The following is a 13,572-nucleotide window of genomic DNA, read 5'->3' on the forward strand; positions in this document are numbered from 1 at the left end:
TCTCCTGACATTCTTGTAAAGGGTCATAAAGAGGACACAGAGCAACCTTGGAGAGAACAGAGCAACCTTGAGATAATGATAGAAAGGCAGAGAGAAATTCCCTCCCTGGCCAGATGCCAGGCTCTAGTCAAAATTATTTTTATTGACTGTTTGATTCCAGTAATAAGCTAGTGTGGTTCCCATTATAAGAAGTAATATAGGGGCTCAGCAGAATCAGAAGCTTGAAGCAGAAGCCTAAAGCCTGTTGGAAGACAGCATGATGGAATAAACCAGGATTGTTAGAAGCCTGCTGGCACTAAGTGTCGTCCTTTTAACCCTTTTGTGTTACACTGCCCCCATCCTTGAACAGGATCCCAGACAAGTACATTATAAATTTGTATGTCAATGAGAGCTTTCACAGACCTTATGAAACTTTAATCTCCCAATGGTATGCAGAATTCACTAACTGGAACCATAACAAAGTTATTTTATGATCAAAACTCATAATAAAATGTATCTAGAAAGCCATTTGGAATTTCCATCTCTTCCTCTTCTTCCTCCCACTAAAAAATAGAAATAAGCCCATGCATATATTCTAAACCAACAAACCTTCTGTTTAGATGCTCTAAAATATTTCCTCATTCTACACTATATATTTTTAAAAAATCCTCCCTGATTTCTGAATTTTAAAGATAAAATAAAGCACATCACATATCACATTTGTTTTCTGCTCATCTCTTCTTCCTGTAAGGGAGATATTAACAAACCTCAAAGCAAAGATATTTCCTCCTTTCAGGGCTTATCTCTTTGACAGTTTTCTTGAATAAAGAGGACCTCTTTTGTGTTCCAAATTTGAGTTCTATGTGAAAGAGGCATTAAAATCCCAAATGGCCACAACTATTACCCTATGATGATAGTTTCTCAATATGCCAGGAATTATTGATTTTATCAGTGTGGGTACCCTCTTCTTTGATGAAGATAATAAACCCACTACTACTTAGTAGGTAGTTTACAAAGTTTTCCATGGTTGGAAAATACATTTCTTTGTGGGTAACTTGGTAAAAAGTCTCTTCAGACTTCACTAAACCGGTACTAAGATTACAGGCATATTTTCTGTCATCAGACCTTTCCAACTTGGTAGGATCTGTGAGTCTATACTTCGCTGGTCTGACCTTCTAGAAAAGTGAAGGCAAATCTTTTAGAGAGGGAGTGCCAGGCCCCATCCCCACTCCACCCCTCAGAATGAGTGCCTTGCCATCCTTCCCAGAGACCACATGCCATGCCCTTACCTCACACAGGGGATGGAGGAAGTGCTCCCATTGGACTGCTGGGCAGAGGGGCGGATGAAGTGAGGAATGTCCTCAGCAAGTGTGGAAAGGGAAAGGGAAGTAGTTCAAGCTCTCCACTCCCCTCCAGCTCTATGGCTATGAAAGTATTTAAGACTGAGCTATTTTCCTGCTCACTTCTCATCTAAATAATTTGACTTTAGAATAAGATTCCCTGAATTAAGAGAACTGGTCCCTGGCAGAATCATTATGGACACTCATTTTCTGATTTTTGGTCTGTGAGTAGCTCCAGATACTTACTACATCTTGCTCTACTTCAGTGCAGTGAGAAGGAAGAAACAGAATTGGGGGAATTTCAGCCCTTCCCCCACCCATTCTTCATCTCTTCAACTAAGAGTGAAAGACTTCAGTTTTCTAAAGATCTCTCTATGTCAATAACAGAGCTGCTAATGAATGTTCTTATTTGCCTTAATGATAATGCCATCTTACAAAAAAAAGTAAAAGAATCAATAAGGAACCAATTCGATTTTAGATGTGATTTTCATAATCATCATGACTAATATTAAGCATTAATGGAGCATTGACACACCCTATAATTTAGAATTTACATCATTCTTTCTTTCAGGATGTTTATAATCAATTAACCTTAGGGAGAAGAACAGTTGAACACACATAGAATATGTGGTCAAGAGGGAGAAGACAAAAATTCTACACAGAATCTCAGACTAGAAGAGATGGGAAACACACAAGAATGAAATTCTGAAAGCAAAAAGAAAAATAATTCCAATGGAGAATGGGGTCTAGCTCATAGTAGACACAATAAATATTGATGGGTTGGTTGAAATTGTATTGAGTCCTATGTTTATATGTGACATGTTAACTTTTTTATTGGTCTGGATTTGTGATTTCAGTGATGAAAGGATTCCCAGAAAGGAAATTCCCTTTATTCATGTTGATAAGCAACTTTTATGTAATTTAATGTCTTAAACAATGGCCTGGGAACACTGAGAGATTGAGAACCAAGAATCAAGTCTTCCTGACTCTAAGATGTCACTAAGACACTATTCACTAAGTCACATCACTTTTCATGAACATCTTAGATTTTTAAAAGAAATATGTAAAGATGGATCAAAAGTAAATAGCAGAGGATGGATGCAAATGCACATCATACCTGTAAAAATTGTCAGGAGTACAAAAGTTTAGAATACATTGAAATTCTCAAAAAATGCAAAAGTAATAAAAACAATTAAAAATCATATTTAAGTAAAGATGAGTATCATTGAAAAGGTGCTGCTCAGAGTAGAGAAAAGTAGAAAGAAGGAATTGCTCAATACTTGTGTTACTTGTTTTCTTTGGTAGTAAGAAAGGCCTGTGGATTAAAAAGGATGGATAAAAATAGGTAATAAGGAGCTAATATCCTAGATAAATAAGAGAAAACCTAACCATTTTTATATCTAATTGAATCTAATCCATCCCAATCCAAGAAACATTTTTTAAAGCATCTGTTATGTGCACAGCACAGACAAGTTAAGATGAATGGGCCTTGATTGACTTCATTGTAGGGTACAAAGAGGACTGGCAGATGTTACTCTGCTTAAAAGATGATAGAAAACTGGAGAGTGACTAAAAAACTGGGGGTGGTTACGGTCAAAAGTCCCAACTTTCAAAAAAGGCAAGAGAATGCTTTATAAATCATAAGAAAGTAAGTTTGATTTTTGGTTCCTTGCAAAATTCTGAAATATAATTAAATAATGGTTAGTGAAAAGAAAATATTGATCACAGAGGCTCTGCAGAGCTTCATTTAAGACTAGACCAGTGATTCCCAAAGTGGGTGCTACCACCCCCTGGCGGGTGCTGCAGAATCCAGGAGGGTGGTGATAGCCACAGGTGCATTTATCTTTCCTATTAATTGCTATTAAAATGTAAAAAAAAATTATTTTCCAGGGGGCTAAGTAATATTTTTTTCTGGAAAGGGGGCAGTAGGCCAAAAAAGTTTGGGAACCACCGAACTAGACTAATCTTATTTCCTCTTTCAATAGGTTACTAAGCTAGAAGATATGAAGAGTAGTATACAGTGTACATACATTTCCTCAAAATATTTGATAAAGTCTCATACTGTTTTTGTAGAAAAGATAGAAAGATATGTTATACAATAATTTAAGTTGTTGAATTTGGAAGTAATTCAAAGAATAGCCATTAATGTTTCAATGTCTCTAAGTGTCCTGTCTGAGATTAAAGCTTTCTTTTAACATTTGCTCCTCTTCTTCCAGATGGTCCATTACTTTCATGTACTAAAATTCCCAGTAAGTCATTCTTTCTTTTGTTTTGGTTCTTTTTTTAATGTAGTTTGCCCCTATGGATTAAAAATTTTCTATTCTGCTAATAATTTTGGTGGGTTTTCCCATAAATATTACTTTAAGAATTTTTATTTCTGTTTGAAACTATTCAGAGCATTCTGTTGTGATCCTGTGCTCTCTTGGAAATCCATGGGGTTCTCTGCCTCCTTAAGTGTTGATGCATTTTGTTTTGTCCTGTAATATTTATTCAGAGATGTTGGGAGTCATTTAGACGAGGAGGCTATCTCCCTTTCTTTTATTAATGTTATAGTTTTTAATTGGCTGCTTATACTCAAGGTCTTTAACTGAGTTTTATTCTTTCTATTTGGTAATTTCAGATTTTTTCCCCTTATGTTCCCCTATCACTCACATTATGACTTCTTCCCCTTTAATGGTGGTTCCTCCAGGTACTTCACCTCAAAGCTATTAAAATTCTATCCCATGCTGGGCAATTCATGTTGCACCAGCCTTAGCAGTTTCTGGGAGAACAGAACTTATCAGAGTTGATGCAAGCCTCTCTTAGCCCTTTTTGCCTGGTAGATCACCCTACACATTATGGCACAATTCATACTTTTCCTCATTCCTCTGGATAAGCACCACTGAAGCATAATGTGCTACTACACATTAGTCCCAGCCAAAGCAAGCATCTGACCTTTGAAGCCTTCTACATTACCTAGAGAGATAAGGGGAAGAGTTGAATTCTATTGTAAGTCCATGGATAGGCTTATATAGTTCTGTCAGAGGGGAGAGGATGCTGAGTGCTTTAGGGATGGGGGATTAGCCTTCCTTGCTATTAGTTCATTAAGTTGTTACTTTATTAGAGTTCTTGATATCTTAGACCAAGCTGAAATTACTGTATCTGGTGTGCATATTTCCTATTTTGGAGAGATTAGAGAGGTTATGAGAATCTTAAGATCAGAGAAAGTCCTCCATCTTATTAGTCACATGGTCCAGAAAACTAATGGTCCAATGGTGATTTGGAGAAAAGTCTCCAGTGGATTGGCCTAGGGATCTGTTCTTGGCACTGTTATAACATTTTTATCAATGATTTAAATGAAGGTACAGATAGTGTACTCATCAAATTTGCGGATAACAAATGGCTAGGAGGGATGGCTAATATGTTAGATGATAGTCAGAATCCCTCAAAAATCTCAGGATGGAACCTTGGGCCAAATTAAGAAGATTAAATTCAATAGGGATGAATGCAAAATCACACTTTGGGTTTAAAAATCAACTTCAGAATTGCAAGGTGGAGAAGGTTTAACTAGGAAGAAATTTGTCTGAAAAAAATCTATAGACTTTAGTGGATTTTAAGCCAAATGTGAGTCAGCTGTGACAGCCAAGGAATATTATATTCAGTTGCAATACTTCAATTGAATTTAATTAATAAGCATTTCTTGAATACTTAACACATAATATTCACAATGCCCACACTATGTTTGGTGACAGGAATATAAAACAAAGATCAAACAGTTCCCATTCATAAAGTACTAATGTTTTACTGGGAAAACAATGTCCACAGTGATTAGGATTAATATTACTAAGACTTTAGGACACCCCATATATACAGATAAAGTACAAAATACACAAAGGTGAATAGGAAGAATATTCTAGGAATGGATAAAGGATCTGTGAAAAGGTATAGGGTTGAGAATCAGAATGTCAAGTGTGGGTAATAGCAAGTAGGCTAATTTGGCTTAAGTATAGAACATGAGGGGAATGATATAAGATCTGTTGAGATAAGAATGTTGGAGAAAAATTGTAAAGGGCTTTAAAGCCCCCAAAGAAGTTTATGCTTCATCCTAGATAAACTGGGGATCCACTCATGATATAATTTAAGAGTCTAGGTCCTCCCCAGATGGGCGATCCAAGGTTCAACTCTGTCCTTAGGTACTTCCTAGCTGTGTGACCCTGGGCAAGTCACTTAACCCCCTTTGTCTAGCCCTTACCTTTCTTCTGTCTTGAAACGGAGTAGTGATTCTAAAATGCCAGGTAAGGGGTTTTTTTTTAAGTCCACAGGAGAGGTGATGAGGACCTAAACTAGGATATTGACTACATGAGTATTCTCTCTACAGATACAGAGATGTGGAGGTAGAATCAAAGGAACTTTGAAACTAATTAGATATTGGAGTGGGAGGATGGTTTTTAGGAAGGGTGATGAATTGAAGGCCTAGAATTTAAGAATACCATAAGGGTCCAAGCTGGATAAACTGATGCAGTGTCTCTAAAAAAAATCCAAGATATTGAAGTTATCTCTATATCTGTCTTCATTTGTGTGTCTCTTTTTATCTGGAGAACTTGAAAGGGGTTTCCTTTATAACTATTCATGTTCTTAAAACTTGAGTTTTAAAGAGAAAAACAATCCAAAAGGCAAAGAAAATAGAGATAATAGGATGAAAGTTTTTATTTTAAAATACAATTATATTTTCTTATAATTATTTATAACTTAACTACATTTGCATAGGTAGAAATGATAAGTGAAAAAATATTTTTTAATTTTTATATCAATTTCTTCATCTAAAAACTGTCACTTCAGATCTTTTGACCATTTATCAAATGGTAGGATAGAGCTTGGTAATTCAAACGGCTAGAAAAGGATAGTATACAGAACCAGAGAGGAGAAAGTCCTTCTGTATTCTGCAATCAACCAACATTTGCAATTCATATTTAGTTTGGGATTTTAAGTTTTAGGAAATCCATTAAACACCTGGAGATCATCAGTTGAAGGATGTCTAAGATGGTTGAAGAGTCTGGAGTTCATACCACAAGTTGATTCATGGAAAGAATGCCGATTATACACAGGAGAAGATTTAAGGTTGAGGTACTACCTGCCATTTGAAGGGTAGTATGTAGAAAAGGGATTAGACTGATTCTCTTCGGTCCAAGAGGATAAAACTTGGAACAGTGATGCGGTGGGGAAGAGGTAAGAGTGGCAGAGAGAATTACACAGAAAAACTTGGACTTTATGTCAACGAAAACTTCCTCCCAATAAAAGTTTTTCAAAGTGGAATGGGCTGCCTTGGAGGTAGATTGGTTCTCCCTCAATGGGTGTCTTCCAGCAAAGATGGGTTGACCATTCCTTAAGTATATTGTAGAGGGGATTCCTGGTCAGGTATATTCAGTTAGATTCTTCATGGTTCCTTCTAACTGCAAGTTTCTCTCATTCATGACTAGGAAGGAAAAGCTAAGGAAAGAGCATCTTCTAAAGAACATTTAGAACTATTCTGACAACACTGATCTTTCCCTTCCTACTGCACATTTTTCAGGAAGTAAAGCACAACTATTACTATTCAACATCTGTGAGTGCAATAAAATTTGTGAAGATTCCACTTACCTTTTGAATTTGTTCATTATTCCACCTTCATTGTTTGTAATACCATGGACGATCTTTTGAAGTTGCCTATTAAAAGAACCAACCGTAAAATAATGTTATCACAAAAATAATAACTTTGTAGATTGAAATTCATATTTTTAAAAATTATTTCTTTATGAGTTCCAATCTCCTTTGGGACAGCAGAAAGGGACTGAACGATATTTATTAAAACAAAGTTTGCTGGTACCTAAATGTTATTTTGTCCTATTAAATGGGTTGGAAAATTAGGAACTTTGGTATGTGACTGTCAAGAATGTGACCTTTTGGAATGAAGCATTATCCTTTGCAAGGGAGAGGAGAGGTTAGCTAAAACTGTGAGGAGACAGTGAATGCTAGAAGCTCCGGGAAAAAGGATAGTTTTGAGCAATGTTGTGAGGGAACTTATTGGAGTTGGCAAAGTGGCTTTTAACTGGCCTCAAGAGGTCAATCTTCATTTTTGAGGGGCTCTGTGCTTCTAAAGGATGACCTTATCAGCTGATGAGGCCATTTTAATGTCAGTGAGGATGGTGAACAATGAGGCAGAGTTTCTGCTTGAGATTCTAGAGAAACAGAGAACACTTTGAAATGATCCTTAGAAGAAAATACAATGCAAGACAGAGAATAGCTCCAGACTAATGACTGTTTGAAAAGAAAGCGTTTAGCTCAGCTAATTAACCAATCCTTAGGTAGGATTGAATGGAATCTTAAAGGGGTGAGCAACTTAAAAGTCATTAAATCCATCTCTTCAATTTCTCAAACAATGAGAAACAGAAATATATTAAGCACCTACTATGTGCCACACACTGTGTGAAATGCTTTACAAATATTATCTTATTTGATATTCATGACAACCCTGGGAGGTAGGTACCATTATATTTCCTTTTTAGAGTTAAGAAAACTGAGACATTTGGAGACTGTTAGGTGATTTGCTGAGGATTACATATCTAAGTAGAAGTCAGAGGCCAGATTTGAACTCAAGTCATCCTTACTCCAGGGCTAGTAAGAAGGCTACGTCTAGATCTCCACGTACTGGTATAAAGCATGACATAATCCTATAGTGCCATATGAAGGCTTGTTATCATCATCATCATCATCATCATCATCCTCATCCTCATTTCAGTAATCCAACTAAAGTAGAATTTAGGAGTATTTGACATCAAAATATAAATTATATAATTAAATCATTAAAAATACATGCAAACATGACATTTTTAATCTGGAACCTGATAATCTCCATTAATGTATCATCCTAAAATGATAGTTGGCAGCTAGGTAATGCAGTGAACAGAATTCCAGGTCTTCAGTCAGGAAAATTCATCTTTCAGAATTCAAATATGGCCTCGGACACTTACTGGCTGTGTGACCCTGGGCAAGTCACTCACCCCATTTGCCTCGCTTTCCTCATTTGTCAAATAAGCTAGAGAAGGAAATGGCAAATCACTCCAGTTATATTTTCCAACAAAACCCCCAATGGAGTAAAAAAGAGGCAGACATGACTGAATAAGAACATCGAAATGTTGGCCTGACTGAGGCAGAGAGACTCCCTGTGAGAGAGATGGGAAATGGCATATTTCAGGCCACTTCTACCATTTTGGTTATCATCTCCTCTCAGGACCCTGATAGACCTAGCTCAGCACCCTGAGGCCAAGAATCTTAATAAATGTTTTATTCCTTCACTTATTCTTCATCCATGTCAAATTGCAAAAGTACTCAAAATCCTTGACAATTGATGATTATTACTATGTCCAAGCTTCAAATCTGTCACTTCCTTCTCTTTCAGGCTTCATATTCCATAATAAACATGACCAACCTTACATTTAAAAAAATTATCTTATCCCCCTGCCCAGAAACCCTTCATTGTCTCACCAGTCTAAGGCTCAAACTCCTCAGCTCAGCATTCAAGGTCTTTTACAACCTGACCTCCTGCTCTTGTCTCTGGCCTTATATTCCCTCAATCCAATCAAGTTGTCTATTTACCACTTCCCAAACATGGCTTGGGTGCTACCCAATGGATCATATATTTATAGATTTGGACATGGAAGAGAATTTAGAGACCATCAAAATGAAAAAAAAAGCCCTCATCTTCTGACTTAGAATAGATACCTAGGTACTAAGTAGCTATTCTAAGGCAGAAGAGAGGTTAAGGTTAGGTAATTGGGGTTAAGTGACATGCCCAGGGTCACACAGCTAGGAAATGTCTGAGAAGTCATTAATTTTGACTCCCTCATTTTACAGATAAGGAAACTGAGTCAGAGGCAGTGAGATAACAAGCATTTATTAAGTGCTTATGATATGACAGGCACCATACTAAGTGCTGGGGATACAAAAAAAAAGACAAAAATTATCTCTGCCCTCTAGAAGTCCATATTTTAATAAGGGAGATGACATGTAAATAAGGATATGAAAATTTCCTGTTTGAGAAAGAAGATCTATTTAAATGGTACATAACACATTGTTTTAAACTTTGGTACATGTGAGCTTTTGGCCTCCTCACCACTCTTAACCCTTAAAAACTTCCCAATAGGGCAGCTGAGTGGCTTAGTGGATTGAGAGCCAGACTCAGAGATAGGAGGGCCTGGGTTCAAATCTGACCTCAGACTCCTCCTAGCTGTGTGACCCTGGGCAAGTCACTTAACCCCCATTGCCTAGTCCTTACCACTCTTCTGCCTTGGAACCAATACACAATATTGATTCCAAGACGGAAGGTAAGGGTTTAAAAAAAATCTTCCCAAGTATCTACTAAAAGCAAGGCACTATAAAAGACAATGAAACTATGGAAGCAATAATGAAAATAGTCCCTGAGCTCAAGAAACTCATTCTCCCAACCAGAAACAACATATACACAGGTAAATAAAAACAAAATGCAGGAACAGGAACTGACCCTGTAATTTCATTGATATAAAGAACTTTTGGATGATGAAGTTCCCTATACTAAGGTAGGTTGCCATCTAATAGTACCTGAATTTTTTGTTTGTGTTTTCTAATTCCTGATCTCTTGGCTGGTTTCTAGTCTTCTATCTTGCTTTGATCTCTGGAAAACATGTGTTCCCTGACTGCCCATCAACTTTCAGTGCTCAAGTCTATCCCTAGCTGATGGCTTCCAGACACTGACTAGATCTGGGCCACTCCCATGCCTGACCCCTACTTTGAGTTCCCAATCTTGCCTTAGCTCACATGGTCTCTTCTTTCTACATAATCTCTATACCCATGTTGGTGAAGTCATGGCACGGGTGCTGGGATGGCAATGGAAAGGCTTCTCTGTTCCCCCTTTCCACAATGCTTGAGGACATTTTTTTGCATGCCCCTCTGTCTGACCACCCAATGAGAGCATTCCCTCCCTCTGCTGTCTGGGGCAGAAATCAGAGGCAGCTTGAAGTTGCATTTTGGGCACGCAATCTTAAAAATGTTCACCAATGCTGCTCTATACGCACAGATCTGATATCATAGCCCTCAACTTACACCTCTAACTTTTTCTGCCTACTTTTCCCTTACATGAAAATATATTCTAGCCTCCTGATGTATTCTTTCCCAAAAATACCTTATAAATAGCTGGCCCAGTGTCTTTGTTCAAGCTCTAATTTCTTGCCCTGAATGTTCTGCCCTTTCTGTTGAATCTTTCCAAATCCCACCTTTCCTTTAAAACCTAGCTCAAAGTCCATCTCCTTTAGGTTGCCTTCTCTAATCACACAGCTTAAAATGAACTCCCCTGCCTCTATACTTTGATAGCCCTTAATTCCTAAATAATTCATTTGGCCCAGATTATACACTCTCCTACATTATATTTTTCATAGAAATGTGTTTTTCTTCCTTGAATATCAAGTTCCTTAAGAACAGAGACTTTGTTTTATATTTATTTGTATACCTTCAAAGTGTCTAACAGATAATTGGTGCTGAGTGAGTGTGGCTGTTATAGAATCACAAATTTTGTAATTATAAGGGACTTTTGAAATCATGTAACTATAAGGCCAGAGATTTAGAGCTGGAAGGGATCTTGGAGGCCATCTAACCCAACTGTCTCCTTTCACAGATGAAGAAACAGAATCCACAATAGGTGAAATTCCTTGCTCAAGGTCATATGGGTGGTTAACATCAGAAGTCATTTTGACTTGGATAGTGCTCTTTTCACTGTAGTATATTTCTCCTCCCACCCCAAAGCATCAGAGGAGGGAGTCAAACTTTTCTTTCTCTGGCTCCAAATCTAAGATTCCTACCATTAACCCTTAACTTCATAGGGAAGTAGCTGAGCACCAGAAAGGCAAAATCCAAGATCACAAAACCAGAAAGTAGATTTAAATCATGACCACAACTGAAAGGTAGAAATGTGTTACCCCTTAAAAACTATTTAGAATGCTCTTCCTCAAATAGACCCTTGTTCTTGCTCATTTTCTTCTCTGTTGACTACTTGACCAGCCTATCAAAATTCTTCCTCATCATTGTGACATATCACACTTGAAAGAAGATACCAGCTCCATACAGGAAGATTTCACTGCATAAACCACCCTACACACATCATTTATAAAAACTTCAAAAAGATCAGTTCCAGCACAGATCCCTGGGTAATATACTATTCCCCCCTCTCCTCCAGTGGGATAAGTGAGAACTTATCCCACTCTATTTCCCATCTTTGATTTCCTATCCCTGACAAGGCAATACAATTTAGTTTATTTTTTATTTTTGATACTTTTATATGGATCCTTGATCAAAGCCTTATAAAAATTAAAGAGATAACATCTAATGATTTGCTTCTATCTACATGGATACTTGGGACAGCAAGGTGTCAACCAGAGCCAGGAAGATTTATCTTCCTAAGTTCTAACCTGGTCTCAGACACTAGCCGTGTGACCCTCCCTAGACAAATCACCTAACCCTGTTTACCTCAGTTTCTTCATCTGTAAAATGAGCTAGGGAAGGAAATGCAGTACCTTTGCCAAGAAAATTCCAAATTGGGTCATGAAGAGTCAGCACAACTAAAACCAACTGAACAACAACAAAAATATGGGTATTTATTCCCCTAAATGATCATCCATTCATAAGTCAGAAATCCATTTTGCTTTTTTTGTCCTCCATAAAAAATTACATTTAATAATCTAAACTTCCTTGTTTCCCTCTTTGGATAAGACCTGTGATCTCATTGGTATAGGGACCTCCCAGCAAGGAAACTTCCGCTACCAATAAAGATCTATAATCTTACATAAATGTTTTGGAAGTAATACTTCTAGAAAGTTTTCTATGGGGCCTGAGAGGTTGTGATTTACCAATATCTCACAGAAAGATAAGACTTAAACTCAGGTGTTTCTGACTTAGGGGCTGGTTTTCCATGATGTCTCACTGCTTTTCTTTTATCAGAAATTATATACACATAATCTTTTACCATCAATTGCTCAAGATATGATTGTTGCTACCTAAGTCCCGTCTACAGCCCTTCTGGAATGCTTTTGGCCATCTAACTGGCACTTGGCATAGTGACTTTTATAACATCAGATAATATTTGACCAACTTTGACCAGTTTCATAGCTCTGTGCTTTATCTACTTCATTTTGTCAATTAAGTCTAGAACAACCTGTGCATTTATTACTATCTGGTCTGGTTCCTACAAAATGTCCATTTTAAGACTTTATTCAAAGCAATTCAATGTCAGCATGTTTTCTATCTCTGGGTACTCACTCACTGGCTAAGAACAATTCCCACACTGTACTCTGTTTCTCTTTTATCTTTCTGAATCTTGTAATTTATTCTTTGTTCCTTTCTGGCCCCGGAATGCACATTCTAAACTTAAAAAAAAAGCCCACATTCAATATACTTGGGATGAAATAATTATAATTTTACAAAAATTCTCCCAAACAATCCTTTACTCCTCTCCTCCCTGGGAAAAAAAAGACATGTTGAGGACAGCATTTGCATCTTTCAAAAAAAAGTTGCAATAGAAACATTGGGTCCTAATTTAGCACAGATTAAGCAAAACTTGTAAATTAACAAGAGAGGTTTTGAATTTTCTTCATCTTGTTGTGAATACAAGAAAAACAAGATTTATGCAGTTAACAAGTTTCTTCTTCTATCCTTCACAAACTGTATTGTGTAACAGGGCTTTGTAACCTTTCATTTTTTTTTTGTTGTTGCTTTTGGCATGTTATTCCACAACTTATTGAATGTGGGGGAAATTCTGTGTCCCTGATTGAAATGTATTAAAATGTATATTACTTTCTAGCAGGATTCCAACCTAGGCTAAAAGGTTTCCTTGTGGTTATTAGACGTAGTTTCAGATTTGAATAATGTTTGAAAAATGGCAGGAGAGAAGATATAGATTTTTCTATAATGTTCTTCCTTGGGAAATGCAAGAGCAAAGAATTCATTCATTCATTCATTCATTCATTCATTCATTCATTCATTCTTTTGATGAGTAAGAGGTCTCATTGGTTCTCTAGATGTTTACCTTTCTTTAGGGAGAATCTATTTAAAGAGTCTATTTTTGCCTCTGAAATCAGCTGGAAGGTGAATCTCCAAGTCTATTCTGCAGCTTACTTTCTAGTTTGTATATAACCCGCCATAATTTGGGAGTTTCCCATGGCTGCTAGGTTGCGCTATCTTTCAAATGTTTGCAAGGATGCCTTAGCTTGATGAC

Source organism: Gracilinanus agilis, chromosome 2 (assembly GCF_016433145.1).
Source record: "Gracilinanus agilis isolate LMUSP501 chromosome 2, AgileGrace, whole genome shotgun sequence".
NCBI lineage: Eukaryota > Metazoa > Chordata > Mammalia > Didelphimorphia > Didelphidae > Gracilinanus > Gracilinanus agilis.